Here is a 20,655-nt window from a genome sequence, read left to right as displayed (position 1 = left end):
AGATGTATAGTAACTGGTCACATTAGTGTGGGATAACAAGGGATTAGCACAGAGTTATATACCAGGGGACACTGGCCTACCAGTGACTATCTTGTGTGAAGTGGGTTTATGTTTCCCTCAGTGGGAACTGTGAATCATTAAGCCCAGAAACAACACCTTAGGCCAAGAAAGTCCATAGTTTCAACGAGTGTAGAGATGTTAAGTTTGAGGATCCCATTAGTTTTTTTTTTCAAGTTTGCCTGATGCTTAAGGGTGATAAGTAAAGTTATACTTCCAAGAAATTTGTAAATCTTTCATTAAGGCTGTATGATTTTCCCAGTGAAGTGGGTGCCTTCACCTATGGAGATTATGGAATGTATACCCCAAGTGAAAACATGTTCTCTAACAGTTTCTTTGCTGTTGTATTACATCAGCTTTGCAGCAGGGGAAGGCTTCAACCCGTACAGAAAACATACATACAATAATAAGAACATATTGATAACCCAAGCTAGGTGGCAATTGAGTGAAGTTGAGCTGCATGTGTTCAAGAGTCCAGAGAGAGAAGGTCTGAGACCTCTGGGAACAACAATAAATTTTTCAGGATTATGGATCTGACAAGTCAGACATTGAAGATACACTATTTTTGCAGTTTTGTAGAAGTCTCCTCACCGATGCTTATTTGTAATTTGAGTCATCTTATTTTTTTTTAATTTTTTTAACGTGTATTTATTTTTGAGACAGAGAGAGACAGAGAATGAACGGGGGAGGGTCAGAGAGAGGGAGACACAGAATCTGAAACAGGCTCTGGGCTCTGAGCTGTCAGCACAGAGCCCGACGCGGGGCTTGAACTCACTGACCACGAGATCATGACCTGAGCCGAAGTTGGTCGCTTAACCGACTAAGCCACCCAGGCGCCCCAAGTCATCTTATTTTTAAGTTTGTTTTTTTTGTTTGTTTGCTTGTAGTAATCTCTACATCCAGTGTGGGGCTTGAACTCACAACCCCCAAGATCAAGAGTCACACGCTCTTCCAACTGAATCAGCCAGGTGCTCTTAATTTGAGTCATCTTAAATGTACCATGGTGGGTGAAGGAATGCAAAAACTGAAAATGTGGTTTTCCAGGGAGCCAAGGAAGAGCCAAAATGGCCATCTTGATTTTCTCATAGCCCCAACTGTTCATGAGTTTACAACCATTGTTTGACCATCTTAGTTTTTCTGACTCAACACCATTGCCATGTCAGAAGGCATGGCAAAAGTCAGAACAGCAGGATGGCAAAAGTCTGACTACAAGAGGTCATTTTTTATAGAAGCAGGATGAACTGCATCTACATGTGTCATAATCGTTATAGATTCTGTTTTGCTGCTTTTGCATGGAAGTCAGCTAGAACATTTACTTGATACTCAGGTTCAGTCTATTTAGAGTGAGTCTCAATTTTGGCAACAGCAAGTTCAGAAGGAGAATAGCAGTAAGAAATTCATTTACTTCTGGCCCATTTGTTACTGGGATCCCAGTAGACTTAAGAAAACCTCTTTGTTTCCATAATATCCTAAAATCAGGGACAACCACAAAAGCATATCAGCTATCAGTATAAACATGAACAATTTGTCCTTTTGATAACTGGCATGCTCTAGTAAAGGCATGGGGCTCTGCTTGTTGGTCTGATTTAGCTTGCAGGAGATTTCCCCTCTCAAGTAGTTCATATTGGGTGGTAATGGCATAGCCAGCTTGAAAATTCCCTTTCTCATTTTTACAGTATGACCCATCAACAAACAAAATTAGATCAGAATTAGTCAAAAGAGTGTCTCATAAATCAGGACGTGGTATCATGACATAGGATGTTATTACTTTACAGTAATAGGGCTTGCCTTCATCAGGCAGTGGTAGTAATGTACAGAATTAAGAACATTGTAACGTTTAAGGTGCAGACTAGGTGGTGAAAGCAAAAGTGTATCATAGGAGGTTAGTATGCTTGCAGAGAAATGTTGAGTCAATCTGGGGTAAGAAGACTTTGAATAGTGTGTGGAGTTTGTAAATAAATGCCATTTCCTAAGATTAAACCCTCCGAGGCTTCTACTAACTTTGCAGCTGCAGCTATAGCCTGAAGACAGCTGGGACAGGCAGGAGCAACTGAGTCAAGATGGATGCTGTAATAGGCAGTAGACCTGTGTTTATTACTGTGTTCTTGCATCAGCATTCCCAGGGCTTCATTATCTCTTTTGTGCACAAATAAGATAAAAGGTTTTGAATAGCTAGGCAGCCTAGGGAATGTGGTTCTTACAGCTTTTGCTTTAGTCTTACAAAGGTCTTCTCATGTTTAAGTTCCCAAGAAAGGGGTTCAAGGACTGAGATTTTAGTTAAGTTCATAGAGTGGGGAAGCCAAGAGTGAAAAGTTAGGAACCCACAGACTATAATAACCAGCCAGGACTAGGATCTATAAAGCTGTAGCTTAGTTACGGGCCTGGGAAATTCTTGGACTAACTTAATTATTTTTGGAGACAACTGGATTCCTTCAGCACTTAAATTATGACCCAGGTAATGAAGAGTATCCAGATATAATCGTAATTTTTCCTTAGAGACTCTACGTCCTTTTCCAGTTAATTGTTGCTGTAAATAAATGGAATCTTTTATGGGCATCTCTTTGGAAACTGAACATAGCAAGAGGGTATTGTAAAAGGGTCAATTTCCAGGGGAACTGGAGGTGTTTAAATCTTGGTGGAGTAGTTGGAAAAAACAGGAAGGGGTCTCAGTGAACCCTGGAGGCACAACTGTCCTAGCACATTATTGATTGTTCCAAGTAAAAACAAATAGATATTGGTTGTTGGGGTCTGTAGATTGCTGAAAAAGGCTTAACCAAGGTCTATAGCAGTGGACCATTTTGAGTCTTGTGGAATGTGTAACAGGAGGATATTTGGATTTGGAAAGACTGGGAAGTGGGGAATAATATCTTGTTAACAGCTCTTACGTCCTGGACATATCCTCATCCCCACCAATTAGGCTTTTGGACCTGTAAGATCAGTGTGTTACAGGGGCTGGTGCAGGGAATGATTAACCCCTGGGCAATTAGGTCTTTTATTATTGGTGTGAAGCCTTGTATGTCCTCAGGCTTTATTGGATATTGAGGCAATTTAGGAACAGATTTAGTTATATCTATTTGAATTTTTATGGGATCTGCACTTTTTATTCTCCCAATGTCAGTATTAAAAGTAGCTCAAGATTTGGGGGCACCTCAGTTAAAGTAGGGGATTTTTGTTGGAATTTCTTCTGCTTCTATGTCAAGGACAGATTTTAAAGAACATAAAAGGTCAGGTTTGAGATGGTCTGAAAACCTTAAGGTGAGGTTTCCATTGGAGCGAAATACATTAGCTTTTTAAATTTTTTCTAGAAAGGAATTATCTACCTAATAGATTGACTGAAGCTATACCACATAGCAAAAAGGAATGTTTTTTCTGTTTTTTTAATGTTTGTTTATTTTTGAGAGGAGGGGGAGGGGCAGAGAGTGGGAGACACAGAAACCGAAGCAGCTTCAGGCTCTGAACCTGAAGCCGGGCTCGGACTCATGAACTGCGAGATCATGACCTGAGCCAAAGTCGGCCACTTAACCAACTGAGCCACCCAGGTGCCCCAGGAACGTTTTTCAGTAAAAGTTCCCAGAGTCATTTGTATTGGGTGAGACAGAAATTCTCTCTAAACCTTATTAGATACCACTGAAGAATTTGTTGTTCTATGAAGGTAGGGTTTAAAGTAGAAAGGGTAGCCCCAGTATCTACCAGAATGACAAGATTTTTTCCATTAATTTTAATTTTAGTTTATCCTTGGCTATTTAAGGTTATTTCTGGTAGCAGCTTAAAGGAGGGTCCCTGGGAGTCTCATTAGTATGGGGAAGGGCCAGTATAAGGGTCATCCCTGGAGGACTCTGCATAGGATTTTTGAGGACCATTTTTTCCCAATGTCCCAGTTGATTACAAGTGAAATATTGATCTTTGGGCCATCATTTTGGTGTTGGACCCCTAGGAAGATGTTATTTGGGAGGTCCAGGTGTTATTTTCTTTTAGGTCTTTAGCCTTAGAGACATCGTATTTTAGTGGACCATTGTTTAAGATCTTGTTCTAAAGTTCTTTCAAAATGCTTAGCTATGGTCATGAGTTCAGGAGGACTGGTGACTTCCTCTCCATGTGTTTGTCTTTTATTCACCCACTAATCTCAGGAGACAATCCATTTACAAATAGGGGGGCTAAAGCAGATTTGGTGGCCTTGTTTACTGTTTGGCTTCTGGAATATACCATAGGAAGAGAGCTTCCAAACAAGGTTTGAAGTCGGCCACAGATTGATCTTTCTTTTGTTTGCATGTTTGAATAATAGACGGAGTAGTGCAGGCAGGAAAGACTCTAGGAATGGCTTTTAAGAGGTAACTTGCTATATTGCAAACTTTTTTCTGGCCCATTAAAGGAGTGTGTTGGAGATTAAAGATCTCAAATATTGTCCTTGGGATTATGCCATTCTGCTTCCTGAATCTATTTTGGGCTTCCCCAGGTCCTACAAACGTATGAACAAACTGATAAATATCTGGTAGCCTGGGGTCATAGGCCCCAATAAGGTTTCTAAACTGTTCAAAAATTTTTGAGGATCCTCACTGAGATTAGAAAAAATTTTAATTATACCCTTACTTCTATCTTTGACCAAGGAGTAAAAACTATCTGAAGAAGATTGCTACAATCTCTGGTGGTTTTATTTTAAAGGATAAATAGTTACCTTCAGAATGGAGAGGCTATTCAGAGACAGAGAATTAGTAAAACATAGGTACTCAGGTAAAGAAGGATAGAGGAGAGAAGTAAGTTATGTCTGTCCTACTTTTTGTTTAGGTACCTCTTGTCTGTTTAATTTTTTTATGTTTATTTTTGAGAGAGAGAGAGAGAGAGTGTGTGTGTGTAAGCAAGTAAGAGATAGAGAGAGAGACAGACAGACAGAATCCAAAGCAGGCTCCAGGCTCTGAGCTGTCAGCACAAAGCCTGACACGGGTCTGGAACCCACGAACTGCGAGATCATGACCTGAGCTGAAGTTGGAGGTTTAACTGACTGAGCCACCTAGGACCCCCAGTCTCTAATTTTTCATTAATGTTTTATAAGGAGTCTTTTTGTTTTTAATTTTTTTTTAATGTTTACCTATTTTTGACAGAGAGAGAGACAGAGCATGAGCTAGGGAGGGGCAGAGAGAGAGAGACACACAGAATCTGAAGCAGGCTCCAGGCTCTGAGCTGTCAGCACAGAGCCCCACACAGGGATTGAACTCACACACCGCGAGATCATGACCTGAGCCGAAGTCGAGGTTCAACTGACTGGGCCACCCAGGCTCCCCTGTAAGGAGTCTTTTAATGAAACTATTTTGGAATCCTAAAGTCTTTTGTAAGCTTTTGCATACCAATTAAAATAGGTATCACATTGTTTGTTTAATTCAGAAACCCTTACTTTCAAGTGCACTTCTTAAATCAATGGCCTTATGTAACTGGAATGTTTGTTTGCCGTACTGGCCACTGTAATTTTAGATTGTCTTAGTAAGATTTTGCCACTTTGGTTGATATTAAAGCTTCTGGGACCATAATTTTTAGACATAAAACAAGCAGGTGTACTAGAAAGTGGTGGGCTTCATTCTCTGGATTTTTAAGGATTGTATCTATCTACCTATCTATTTATTTATTTAAATAAGCCTCTGGAGGTCTCAGAGCCAAACTAATACCTAAGAAGAATGTACCATGGGGTAGAAGATTGTGTGTTTTTACTGTGTACCTTTTTGCACACAATTTCCTTGAAATTGGCAAGTGACCTCGTATCAGACTAACCCATTCCATAGCCAACTTTATCATAACACAAGAGTCTTTGGGTTAAGTAACAAACACAAACACTTAAGTACTCATCCCATGCCCACTGATTTTTTTTAGCTTTTTTGCCTCCAAGATCCCTATTAGCAATAACTATTATCTATAGAAAAGAAGGCAAAGAAAACTGTGCACCTTAAGATATTAGCAGTAACCAACAGATGGTACTGTGTTCTGGCCAAGAGAAGACCCTGTGTGCACCACCAACAATTCCAATGGAACATTGACTGGACCAGGGAAAGGACTGAACCAGCAAACCCCAAGGAATGGGGACTACAGACTAACTCCAAACAAAATGAGGAATAACAGCCACCACCAATTACCATAACCATTATAAGATTTAAAAATTTGTACAGTGGAAGTTTTAGTATCTATGCTCTTGAGGAAATATTGGGAGGATAGTTATTAAATATATTGCTAAAACTCATCTGGAAGTTATAGTTTAAAAGTATTTTCCCAGACAAGCACTTTATTATTTTTTATTGCTCTTCAATTCCTAAGAAGCTTTCTCAAGGTCTGTTTCATTTTGTGTCTTATTCTCTATGTTTCAATTAGGTGTTTGCATATTTGTCTTCATTACCATATAATTATATTATGTAATATTTATAAGTTTTACTTTCCTGTATGGAACTCAAAGCAGTTAATGGGTTTTGTGTAATTTATCATCTTCCTCCCACCCCACTGAATCAAGGAATCAGAAAGCACCATCGCCCTCATTTTACTGATCAGTGGTCAATCTACTTGTCTCAAATGCTCCATGTTCCTTGGGCTCTTATTTACCAGGTCCAGCTGTTCTCAACCCTGGCCTCACTCAAGAATCACCTGGTGAACTGAAAAATAGCCATGCCCACACCACGTCTCAGACCAATTGAATCCCAATCTCTGATGGGCAGGGGCTGAACATCAGTATTCTTTCTCAGCTCCTTAGGTGATCCTAAAGTGCAGCCAAGGTTCAGAACCAGTGTCTTTCCAACTGTAATGTGGGTAGAAATCATAAGAGGCTATAGTAAAAATGCAGATTCTGATCCAATAGGTCTGGATGGCCCCTGAGATTTTGCATTTCTAACACACTGCCAGGTGATATGAATGCATCAGAATTAGAAACAGGAAGTTATTTGAATGAATGTTGTCTACATTCTTCCAAGGCTAGTATACAACTAGGACCATTCTAAATGCATAGGAGAGAAGTTTGACACATACAATGGAATCCTTAGCACATTAGGCAGAATTCTTACAAAATCTAAGTTGAGAAAGGCTGCTTTGTCTGAGTGGAAACTGAAGTATAAAAATCACTCAATACCTTTCACACCTTGACAGCACATCTTAGTCATTTCTATTCTTGAAAATTCCACTAATTAATTTACTGGACTGGAACTTTCTAGATTCACACGGTGTTAATACTTTCTTCATCCACTTCCACACGTTCATCCTTCCATTTATTCAAATTTTATTCACCACTCAATCCCTAAACTTTGGCTTCTCCTCCACAACTTTACTGAAATCATCCTTTCCAAGATCAACAACCTGTTTGGTTAAATCCAATGAACTCTTTTAACTTCATGTTACTTAACTTCTTTTCCATCCTCTGGACTACTTCACTTTTGGAACATTCTCCTTCCTATTTTATGCTGCTGAGATACACTTCTGCCTCTTGGCTCACTCTTTCTCCCCCCCGCCCCTGACCCTTTTCTTTTAAATATTGGCTATCCTGGGGGCTTGACCCTTGTCTTCTCACTTTACTCACCCTTTCTGAGGTATCCTGCCTAATCTTATTGCTTCCTTCAATGTGTTGGTGACTTTTAAATCCATGGTGACTTCCAAATCCATGTCTCCAGCCCCGAGCAACTTCTAGACTCATATTTCAATTGCATGTTACATCTTTTGTGCTGAATGTCAAATCTTTCATTACAGAATCTCAACCCATCACCATCCCAACTCTTTTTTTTCCTGCATCCTCTATAGTGAACATTGTAAACACTAAAAATAAAAAAATAAGTGAGAGGGGTACCTGGCTGGCTCAGTCCATGGAGTGTGTGATTCTTGATCTCAGGGTCATGAGTTCGAGCCCAGGGTCATGAGTTAGGTGTAGAGATTACTAAAAAAATAAATAAATTTAAATTTTTTCATTAAAAATTTTTTTAAAAATTAAATAAGAAACAAGAGAGAGGTGGTGATATCTGGAGAAGGATAGCAGCAAAGTAACGCTTTATAAATTTCCCTAAGCCCAAACTCTGCCTTTCAGTCTTACAGGTTCAGAAGGCTTATTTCATCAGGAGCCGCCTCACAATGACTCATCATCATCAAAGTGATGTATAAAATTTGTAAACCAGGTTATTTCAATAAAATGCATTTTTATTATTCCCATCAGTGTGACTAGGACATGCTCTCCCTATAGAAAAACTCACACAAGAAGTCAAATTATAACCAAATGTTTGTTCCATAAGTCATTTGCGAGGAGTTGTAAAGTCATTCAAATGCATAATAGAATCAGGTGAAGATTCACTACCTCACTTATTCTACAGATATTAATTGAATGCAATGAAGTTTGCTATTCTTAAAGTTTGTCCTCCAGTAACCTTTCAGGAAGCTGCTTCCTGATAGCTTCTGGCCTTCATGGCATTTCTTTTTCTTTCTTTTTATCATGGATCAATCCCACCTCTATCCCCACCCATACTGCCTATTAATTGACATAGTCACTGATGCCTTCATGTTTTCAATCTGTTTTCCATCTATTCTGACCTTGAGGATCCCTCCAACTCCCCAAATTATCTGAATCCTAAGTAGTCTGTGAGGAGAACACACCTCTGGTTAGTCTTTCAGTTTGTTTATTCTCCCATACTTTATAAAACTCAAGATTGGGAGGTAGAAATGTTGTTCCCCTCTAACTCCTGATGCCACCCATCTCCAAAGCATTTCACCTCCATGATCTGGTTCATAGTGCTGCTTTTTCTCTCTCTCTTTTCTTTTTTTTTTTTAATTAAACATTTATTTATTTTTGAGAGAGACAGAGAATAAGCATGAGCAGGGGAAGAGCAGAGAAAGAAGGAGACACAGAATCTGAAGCAGGCTCCAGGCTCTGTGCTGACAGCTCAGAGGGCTCGAACACACAAACCGCGAAATCATGACCTGGGCTGAAGTTGGAAGCCCAACCGACTGAGCCACCCAGCTGCCCCAACTCTCTCTCTTTTATTCTAAAGTTATTTGTCTATATGTTCTCTTCTTGTCTTTACTTCTGTCATGTATAGCGCCTCCCTGATAATTCCTCTTCACTCACTGAAGGTGTTGTCTCCTGGCTCACCATGTCTGGTAACTTAAGCATTTTTATGAACACATCCCAAGTCCTGGTCTTTCAGTTCCTACACTATGTCATGTCCAATGGCATTCTCCTCCACTCCCACAGTCATACCCCTTCCTGCTCTCTCTGTTCCCTTACCATTGAATGTCTTCTTTCTAAGTATATTCTTTCATCTTTTACTTTCTTTGAGTAACTTCTGGTCACATTTCAGGACACAGCTCATTAGTTAGATAGATCTCAGGGAAGTCTGGGAAGTATTGCCAAATTCCCTAGTATGGGTTAGGTTTGGTTCTAGTGCAGTATCTTAATATCCCGTGAAAACACATATTTTTGTATTTAGAAAACTTTATAATGATTTCTTATTTATGTGTCTGTCTCTCTTAGTTGATGTTAGTCTTCATAAAAGGACCATGTGCCTGATTTGCCTTTGTATTCCCAGCAAGTTACATAGCACATAGCATACAGTTGTTGACATGGCTCTCTCCATTCTTCCAAGTGGTCTCATTTGTCCTTGGAATTATTACAGGAAGAACAGTCAAGATACCATCTACTCCAGTTTATAAACTCCAATAAGAAGATAAATGTCACAGGGCACCTGGGTGTCTCAGTCGGTTGGGGATCCAACTTCAGCTCAGGTCATGATCTCGTGGTTCATGAGTTTGAGCCCCATGTCAGGCTCTGTTGACAGTTCAGAGCTTGGAGACTGCTTCAGATTCTGTGTCTCCCTCTCTCTCTGCTCCTCCCATTCTCTCTCTCTCTCTCTCTCTCTCTCTCTCTCTCTCTCTCTCTCTCAAACATTAAAAAAAATTAAAAGCAAAAGAAGATGAATGTTGCTGACCAGTCCTAGAGCATGTACATGTAATGACACTAACTGGATGCATAGTGTCCAAGCTAGGCAGAGACACAACAGGCTTGCCTATTTCTTCTTTGTTAAGATCTAAATGTTATATCTGTCTAATGCCACTTTGTATGAAACTATTCTATTTTCTTTCATTTTCCTTACATGTTTGATTCTTCTTTTCAGTGGAGGTTCATGTTTCTTTGCACATGTCTACATATTTCTTAACCTCTTAAGATTCCATTTATATTTTATTTTACTATCTGTAAACAGTAGACAATAAATATTGATTCCTGAGACAATTACAGTGTTGAGGAACTCACAGTCTTTGTGTGGTATACCAGTAGAATGAACTCCCAATCTAGACAAAAAAGTGCCAATCAGCACATATTACCAGATCAATGATCCAATATCGCTGATAAAATTGACTTTTTTTTTCTCCTTCTACTAGAAACAAACTCACTGAAGACAGTACTCTACTTTATATTCTTGGTGCCCTTAATTTCTAATACAGTGTTTCTCAAAGAGTGGACACTCAGTGTTTGTTGGATAATAAAACAGTGAATGAATAACAGCAACAGTCTCTCAAATAACTCCTCCACGCAATATTGAGGGAAGCCGTCTACAGACTTACAGTAATTAACAAAAACACTTTCATATTAGCCATGTTTATATTCTGAAAAAAAATATACCGATGGAAAGTCTTATGAAGTAAAACTTCTCACTCAGTGTTGAAAGCAGTACCCCTTAGGAAACCCCAAAGAGAATTCTTTTTTATCTTAGTACACAAATGTGGATCTACCTGTCATACAATGATCATTAGATACAATGAATTTTACAGATAAGTTTATTATAAATAAATAATTTCAAAATAAATTATAACCAATAGCTTTTCAAAATTTTTAAGAAGATGCCTTTTTCCATTTTGTCACTTCTTGTGGTGACAAGGCATAAACAGGGGCTGCCTCATGTAGATTAATGACTTTAAAGCAAATTTTGACCCATATTTCTTTCATTAAAATCTAGATGAAATATTAGAACAAAATTCAAAAAACAAGAGCTTTGAAAATGCCCACTTAAAAATAACATCTTACATGTCTCTGGGATCTCTTGGTTTTTTCAACAGCATCTTAAATCAATTGTATTGACTTGCAATGTGGCTGTTAAACAACTGTCACATATCTTCATTTCAGGCATAACTATTTTAAATGATGAATGATGTACATATACACACTAAGACAAAGTGTTGATAAGTTGATTATTTGGAAGGAAAGGCATACATAGTCATTAAAGTTCTGCAATTGGAAATTCCTTATTGAATTTTAATTTCAGAACATTTTAATAATACTTTATGTCATGATAAAATTAGGTTCTCTCTTTAATATGTTTAAGTTCCCAATTTATTCAAGCCCTCAATGTCAGTATAGGATTTAAAAAATTAAGTAAAGTGTTTAAAACTAAACTAAAATCTCTCAATAATATTTCCACAATTACAGCCTTCCCCATCCTATCCAAATTATTGAACTATCTTCATTGCAACAAATTTTTCACTCCAATACCTTTTTCCTATTGCGTTTATTGAGGAAAAATGCCAATATTCCTTAATTGTTTTATTTAACAGGTATTTTATTTGCCTTCTATGTACCAGGCATAGTTCTAGACTTAGGGATGAAGCAAATAGGAAAAACAAAATCGGATAATATCATTGCCTACACAGAACTTACATTTTAATGGAAATATTTAGGAAAAGAAATAATCCAGTGACAAACATAGGTATCAGATAATGAAAGTACAAAGAAGAAATATAGAGGAGGGTAAGAGGATAGAAAGTGATGGTGATGGCATCTCTGAAGAAGTGAAATTTGGTCAGATATGGGAGTGAATGAAAGCAACAAAATATGCAAAGTCTTGGAAAGAGTGCTTCAGTGGAGGGCACCACACTACAAAGTCCTGAGGCAGGAACATGTTTGATACTTTCCAGGTAAAGCAAGAAGTCCTATGTGTCTCGAGCAATGTGACTGGGTGGAGGATGGTAAGCAAGCCAGCCAGAGGGCAGATTATGAAGGGCCTAGTGGTCCACTGTTATAAGGACCTTGGATTTCATTCTAAGTGTAAGAGGATGTCATTGGAAGACAGAACACAGGAGTGATATAATATGGCTTGGACTTTAAAAGCCTCAGTCGGGCAGCTGTGTAAGGACTGAAATATTGGAGGGCAAGAAAGCAGAGACTAGTGAGGCCACTGCTGTTGTCCAGGGGAAAACAACTGCATTTTGGATTAAGGTGGCAGGGGTGTAAATGACAAGAGGTGATCTGGTCCCAAGTATATTTTTTAAATAGCACTAACAAGACTTCTGATAGATTGGATATGGTGGGTGAAAAAAAAAAAAAAAAAAAAAAAAAAAAAAACAAGGATAGCTGCACCTGGACAAATTATGGTGATGCTACTCCAGAGGGAAACACTGGTGTAGGAGGAGGGTTTTGGGTTAGGAAGACAGCAGAAGGATAATTTGAACACTTAGTGGCTGATACAAAACTGATGAGTGACCTAAAGCCACAGATTCAAGAAGCATGGTGGTGAACCTCAAGAAAGACATACTCCAAGAAAATCACTTCCAGGTACATCACAGTTAGAAGAAAATCTTAAAAGTAGGTAAAAAGAGCAGTGCCTGGGTGGCTCAGTCGATTAAGCACCTGACTTTGGCTCAGGTCACGATCTCACAGTTTGTGGGTTTGAACCCCACATCGGGCTCTGTGCTGACAATTCAGAGCCTGGAGCCTTCTTTGGATCTGTGTCTCCAGCTCTCTGCCTCTCCCCCCACTCACACTCTATCTTTCTCTCTCTCAAAAGTAAATTTAAAAAAAAAAATTAAAAAGTATTAAAAATGATTTTTTTTTCAAAAACTAAATTGACTACTACCTTCTTAATAGTAACAAAGGTAGAAAGGAATGTAATCATATCTTTAAAATCCAGAAAAAAATATTCCTCCCATCCTAACATTATATGCTGAACAAAAATATCCTTTAAGAGTAAAGGCAAAATAAACATGTTCTCAAAAAATAAATCTAAGAGAACTTGGCATCAGTGGAACTGCCCTAGAGGTTGTCTTTGGACAAAAAAGACAATGATCTCAGAAGGAAGTCTGAAGGTAAAGCTGGAACTAAAGAGAAACACAATGGGTGAAGGCTAAATAAAGTAAATATTTACTATAAAATAGCAACACTTTCCTTATAAAAAAAAACACAACTCTTTTCTATGTAGCTTAAAAACATAAGAATTAAAATAAGTGACAAAAATGTCACATGAGTCAGAAAAAAATAAATTGAAGTAAGGTATTTTAAATTACTGTGTTGTCTATGAAGAGGTTAAAAGTATCAAACAACAATAGATTTTGAAAAAAAGAGAGATGCACTTTGCAACAGGGTAACCATTAAAAAAAGGTAAAAGAGCACATAACTTCCAAGAGAAGGAGATATGAAATAAATTTTATAATCATTCTAAAAACAGGAAAGCAAGGAGAGTGAGGAAAAAGAAATAAAAGTTGACACAAATGAAGCAAAAAACTTGGTATTCAAATTCAATGGAAATGAACTAAATATTTCAATTAAAATTTAGCAAATTTTTCAGACTGAATATTTTAAAACACAGTTGGAAAGAAACATATCCAAAATATAAATATACAGTTGGAAGCAGAAAACATGAACATTCTCATAACTATTAGTGAAACTGAATCTGTAATGTAAAATTGATCACAAGAAAAATTCCAGACATAATAGGATCACCTGTGAATTCTATCAAATGTCTAAAGTAGAAATAATGTCAAAGACACAAAATCTTTCAGTGGATAGGAAAAGTGGAACTATTCTCAATTTGTTTTATGAGACCAATATAAACTTCATATCAAAATCTAATGAGGACAATATAAAAAAGGAAAAATTGTAGTCCAAGCTCATTCATGAACATAAATGAAGCAACACTAAACAAAATAACTAGCAAATAAATATAGCAGTGTATAAAAACAAAAATAACATGAAAGAGGAGAAATAACAGCCAACACCACAAAAATATAAATGATTGCAAGAGACTATTATGAAAAATTATATACCAACAAACTGGACAACCTAGAAGAAATGGATAAGTTCCTAGAAACATATAACCCACCAAAACTGAAGCAAGAAGAAACAAAAAATTTGTACAGACCAATTACCAGCAATGAAGTTGAACCAGTAATCGAGAAACTACCAACCAGGAGCTCTCTGGTCCAGGACCAGAGAGCTTCACAACTGAATTCTCCCAAATATTTAAAGAAGAGTTAAGACCTACTCTTCTCAACCTTAAAAAAAAAAATAAAATAAGAGAGGAAAGAAAACTTCCAAATTCATTCTGAGGCCAGCATTAGCCTGATACCAAAACCAGATAAAGACACCACACAAAAATGTACTACAGGCCAATATCTCTGATGAACATAGATGCAAAAATCCTCAAGAGAATATTAGCAAACTGAATCCAACAGTACATTAAAAACATTCACCATGGTCAAATGGGACTCATTCCAGGGATACAAGGGTGATTCAATATTCACAAATCAATCAACATGATACATCACATCAATAAGAGAAAGGATTAAAACCATATAATCATTTCAATAGATGCAGAAAAAGGATTTGACAAAGTACAACATCAATTCAATCTAAAAATGCTCAACAAAGTAGTTTTAGAGGGGACATGCCTCAACACAATAAAGCCCTTATTTGAAAAACCCACAGTTAACACCATACTTAATGGAGAAAAACTGAGAGGTGTTTTTTTTTCCCCTAAGTTCAGGAACAGAAAAGGATGTCCACTCTCACCACCTTTATTCAACATAGTACTCGAAATCCTAGCCACAGCCATCAAACAACAAAAAGAAATAAAAGGCATCCAAATTGGTAAGGAAGAAGTAAAACTTCCACTTGCAGATGACATGATACTCCGTTAGAAAATCCTAAAGACCACGAAAACACTACTAAAAAATTGATACATGAATTCAGTAAAGTTTCAGGATACAAAATCAATGTACAGAAATCCACTGCATTCCTATACATTAATAGTGAAGCCATAGAAAGAGAAATTAAGAAAACAATCCCATTTACACTTGCACCAAAAATTATAAAATACCTAGGAATAAACTTAAACCAAGAGGTGAAAGACTTGTACTCTGCAAACTATAAAACATTGATGAAAGGACTGGAAGATGACATAAAGAAATAGAAAGACATTCCTTGCTCACGGATTGGAAGAACAGATATTATTAAAATGTCTATACTACCCAAAGCAATCTACAGATTTAATGCAATCCCTATCAAAATACCAACAGCATTTTCACAGAACAAAAGCAAACAGTCTTAAAATTTGTATGGAACCACAAAAGACCTTAAATAGCTAATGCAATTTTGAAAAAGAAAAACAAAACTGGAGGCATCACAATTCCAGACTTCAAGTTACATTACAAAACTGTAGTAATCAAAACAGTATGGTACTGTAACAAAAATAGACACATAGATCAATGGAACAGAATAGAAAGTCCAGAAATAAAACCACAATTATACAGTCAATTAATCTTTGACAAAGGCAGTAACAATATGCAAAGGGGAGAAAAGAAAAATAACACTTGACAAAGAATTTATTTCAGAAAGGAGAATTTGGTGCAACATTTGAAATTGAATCAACATATTTTACCATATTAAACAATTAAAGAGATACAATTTCATTCATGGAAAAAACTTGCAAAATAAAAGAAATCTTTCTTAACCGGATAAATATACCTACAAAAAGCTTAGAGCAAATGTTAACACTTGATATTTTCTGAGAAGCTTCCTCTGGGCTTGAGTGATTCATATGATTGCCATTTTGAGAGCTAAGATTTCCCTCTGAAATTAGAACAGGATAAGAGTGTCTACTTACCACCCTTTTTATTCAGTATTTTTGGTGATCCATAGGCCATGCATGACATGAAAAGATATATAGGAAGATATGAAAAGATATATAGAAATAATGGGAAAAAATTGCTTGATTATTTTTCAGATTGAATGATCAAAGAAAATTCAGTAAAACCTACAGATGTTTTAAATAATGTTAGCTTAATAAGGTGGCTGAGCTAACCATAGTTAGAAAATAATGTTTTTTAAAAAATCCATTTACAATAATGTCCACAAAGCAAAATATATCTAGGAATGCATCTAACAAAAGGTGTAGAAAACTATTATGTGGGGCGCCTGAGTGGCTCAGTCGGTAAGTATCCGACTTTGGCTCAGGTCATGATCTCACTGCTGGTGAGTTCGAGCCCCATGTCAGGTTCTGTGCTGACAGCTCAGAGCCTGGAGCCCACTTTGGATATTGTGTCTCCCTCTCTCTCTGCTCCTCCCCCACTCACACTCTGTCTCTCTCTCAAAAATAAGCAAACATTTAAAAAAATTTTTAAATAAAAAAATAAAACTCTTATGTGGAACTTTGAAAATACTATTGAGACAAATCTAAGAAAACCTAAATAAGTATTTATGGACCAGAAGATTCAATTGGTCTGTAGATTTCATGCAATTCCAGTAAAAAATCTCAAGATGGGCACCTGGGTGGTTCAGTCAGTTAAGATGTGATCTCGCAGATTTTGGGTTGGAGCCCCGCATCAGGGGCCTGCTTGGGATTCTTTGTCCTTCCCCCACCCCCTCTCTCTTTCTCTGCCCCTCCCCCACTTGCACTCTCTCTTTCTCTCTCTCAAAAATAAATAAACAAAAAAATTCTCAAGATGGTTTTGTGTGTGTGTGTGTGTGTGATTTGACAAGTTTATTCTCAAATTCTCAAGTTTATTCTCAACAAACTTCTGCTCCATATCAATTTAAAGTTAAATTAAGACAATAGGATATTAGTGCAAGAATAGGCAGATCAATGAAATGGATTACAGACCTACGCATGTAGGAACAATTGACTTATTAAAAGGGTACAAAAGGGCAGAGCAGTGGGAGAAATTAGAAAATGTGGCTAAGATAATAGCATGGAAAATGGACAAAAATACTGAGCATCAACTCCTACTCAAGTTACATATAAAAATTCAATCCAGGTGCATTAGAGCCCTAAATACAAAAGGAAATCCGTTTCTTGAAGATAATACAGAAAAGTGCCATTTTTCCCTCCCTGTGGTAAAATAATTCTAAAAAATACTAATGATAAATGAAAATATAATTGAAGTAGATTATAGTAAGAGCAGAACTTTTGGTCACAAAAAGACGCAAATAAAGAGTGAAAAAGCAAGCCACAGAATGGAAGATATTTATAACACATACAACATAAAATAGGTTTAGGTCTAGAATATATGAAGAATTTCAACAAATCAATAAGAAGACAAGCAATCCAGTAGAAAAATGGGCAATAGGCTTGAACAATGCTCCACGAAAAAGGATGTCAAAATGACCATAGATGTATAAAAAGGTGTTCTTTTGTTGTCAGGAAGATTGAAACTAAAACCAAAATAGGGGCACCTCACTGGCTCATTTGGTACAACATGTGACTCTTGATCTCAGGGCCATGAGTTCAAGTCCCATATTGGGCATGGAGCCTACTTAAAACCAAAATAAAACATATTACAAACCAAAGTGCCTCAAATTAAACAGACTGACAGTGACATGTTGTCAAGAATTTAGAGTAATAAGGGCATTCATTCATGCATCAGCAATGCATGGTGAGAGTTTAAACTGATATAAACACTTTGGAAATAATTTAGTACTGTTAAGTCATAACATTACTATGTATCAAACAACAACAAAATCAGTAGGACATACCAAAAAGCACCAGTGTAGCTCATTCCTCTTCATGGTGGCTGGGCTCAACAGATCTAGGCTGGCCTCTCTCTACTGGGTTGGTGCGATGGGATCCATTCCATCCCTTGTCTGCAGAAGAGTTAGGAATCAGTTGGCCTGGTTGGGGCTTAGTTGAGACAGTTCATCTGGCTGGGCGCTGGTTCTACTGAGTCTCCTCCTTTAGGGCTACTGTCTTTCCCTCTGGAACTTATTTTTGTCCAGTGAGATCTGTAGTAAGAGAAGATTTAAATTTGACTGCAGTATAAGCAAATAGCAATTAGAGTTGCCTGAATATAGTTATTTGCACAAAGTATAATCTCTGCTCTTTAGACTTACTATAAAATATTTTAAAATTTTGTAGAAAGGAATGAAGATTAAGCATTCCAACTTCAGTAAAAGAAGGTTTAATATTTAGCCCTTTTCTCTTTCCTATAGAACAGGAATAAATCAAGATCACAGCCCTTTTTCTCTCCAATTCCTTCACTCCTCCTCACCATTTACCCATTTACAGTACTGCTATCTGGTTTTTCTGCAAGTGTTTAAGTATTTTCTTGAGATTTTACACACATTTCATCCCTTACCCTAAGCTATTGCCCTTACTCATTTCACTGCAGTTACCAAAATTTATAACTACAGCTACAGTTGTTCAGAGCTAATTTTCTTGAACATCTTTTTCCTCAGTCTTTCTCAGAAAGATGTAGAAAGTAGGAGGAAGGTGAGAGCTTGTTGATAAACCTGATTCTTATTCCCTCCTAGTGATGTCTGAGGTATTAGTCTTTTCTTTTAATCTAGGTAATGATAATGCGTTGTTTTTCAATATTGTTTCAGCTTCATTAATATGTATGTTGTCTGCTGTAATTTCTTTTTCATCCAAATGGTACTTTGAAGCTCACTTTATATATATACAAGCTTCTCTCCTGCTTCAGGCCTAACTTTGACTTTCTCTTTTTAGTCTTCTGTTTTCTCCCCATTTGCCCCTGTGCTTTGGGTCTTACATCTCATTGCAGCTCCCACTTCTTCTATTCACTGCTCCAGCATTATTCTTCCTGGTTACCAACTATTTTGTGTTTTACGTTTGGCCTTTCAGCATCTCAGCAGTTTGGGGTTCATGAAAACTTTGTAGCCAACGTTAACAATAGTAATTATCAATTATGTATTATTCAGCTAACATCAGTGCTTACTGAAAGGCAGACACTGTCCTAAGACCGTCCTGCACACCACTTGGATGACTTGGTGCTCCTGCATCACGTGAATGAAGGATTTGGGGATCTCAACAGTGATATGGAATTTCACTGGTAGCTGGCACCCAAGCTCCACCTGCTTCCCTCACCCTTTGGAAGTCTGCTTTCATGTTCACAAAAGTCTCATTGTCAGATATTCTCTAAAAGTAGAGGAGCAAGGTTCAGGGATCTGTCTCCTAGAACCCTGCCTGCGGTGCATCCAGCTGGGGATCTAGTCCTTGTACCCTTCTTGGTATAATGCTGAGAGCATGGAGTTTTCACCTATCATTCAGCCAGGCACCTGCCTTTAAGTTTGCTTGATAAAGCTGGCTTTGTGCTTGCATCACCTGTAACTGCACAACATGGAACGTAACAAAAAAGTCCCTGTCTCCATGGAACCGCGATGAGTTAAGAGACACTATGCAAATAAAAATCAAATTTATTTTAAGCCCTCTGACAGCACTTTGGTTATTAATTTTTTCCTGGTAAACTTCATTGGTTTGGATACTTGGGGCTTATTTTTATCCTGGTCCCCTTAACAACTTGGCTCTGTTCCATGGCCATAGATGGTACCTCCCGCCAAATCATTCACGTTGTGCACCCATAGGTACTAAAAGAAAGAAGTTGAGAAAACAAATAGATTAGCCCCAACTCACAAAACCATTGAAGAACAGCATGTCCTCAGCCAACAGTCAGTACTACCATCTCCTTACTTGGGAAACAGAAGCTGGTATTTGACTCATTTGCTTCATTGATATTTCCTTTTTGTTTCCTAATTTATAGGAATTATAAGTGAGAGGAGGCAAGGGGGGTTCTAAAACTTTGAGATATGGAAACTGATAACTTAAATTTTTGAGTATTATGGAGCTATAATTTTTCCATATAATCTCCTAGCTAAAATCATAAGCACAAAATGGATGAGATTAACCATAAGTAAAAATTACCTCAAGAAGAACTGAGATATTTATTCAAGCATTTACTTATTCATTGATCCACTCATTAGACACAAATTCCAACATGGATAAACTATATAAGTCAAAGTTTTAAGCACTGGGATAGTGTAGAATGAAGAGGTGATAGCGGGGATGGAGGATAATTCAAAGATCAACAAGGCACCTTTCCTACCCTCAAAGAGTTCACAGCTTAGTCTGAGATGCAGAGAAATGTGGCAGTGCTATAAATGAATAATTAGTAAATTTTTCCAAATCTAGGATGCCTTTCATTGGTTTTGGTCCTCTCAAGTTAAAAAGATCAGCATATGGGATGCCTGGGTGAGTTAGTCAGTTGAGTGTCGGACCATTGATTTTGGCTCAGGTCATATCTCACGGTTCATGAGATCCAGTCCCATGTCAGGCTCTGCATCAATATAGCTTATAAATTTTTAAGGTAAAATATTGGCTGCCAGATATTCATCCATAGCTAAGGATCTCCAGCACAGCTCCAAGTGGTAAGCTTTGGAGACATTTGCAGTAAAGCCCTTCCCCACACTATGGTGCCTGTCTACTCCCAAGTTGTCTGTTCCAGTCTCATTACCATAACAACCTGCAATTCATGAAACAGTGTTGATGCATCTCTTGGTATCTGGTGTTTTATAGCACCAAACTATAAAAAAAAAAACCCAAA

At 37.5% G+C, this 20,655-nt stretch overlaps 1 long non-coding RNA gene across 1 annotated transcript in view; it reads right to left on the bottom strand.

The window, feature by feature from the left end:
• Positions 1–17,723: 17,723 nt before the first annotated feature.
• LOC123386554 overlaps positions 17,724–20,655 on the bottom strand; it is a 242,513-nt gene continuing 239,581 nt past the window's right edge. Inside the window, exon 3 of the long non-coding RNA XR_006600587.1 lies at positions 17,724–18,040. This is a non-coding gene — a long non-coding RNA (uncharacterized LOC123386554). The remainder of the gene's footprint in view (positions 18,041–20,655) is intronic.

Source organism: Felis catus, chromosome B4 (genome assembly GCF_018350175.1).
Source record: "Felis catus isolate Fca126 chromosome B4, F.catus_Fca126_mat1.0, whole genome shotgun sequence".
Classification (NCBI taxonomy): domain Eukaryota; kingdom Metazoa; phylum Chordata; class Mammalia; order Carnivora; family Felidae; genus Felis; species Felis catus.
Note: the sequence above shows the minus strand (reverse complement) of the source record. Positions and strands in the feature narration are given on the sequence as shown.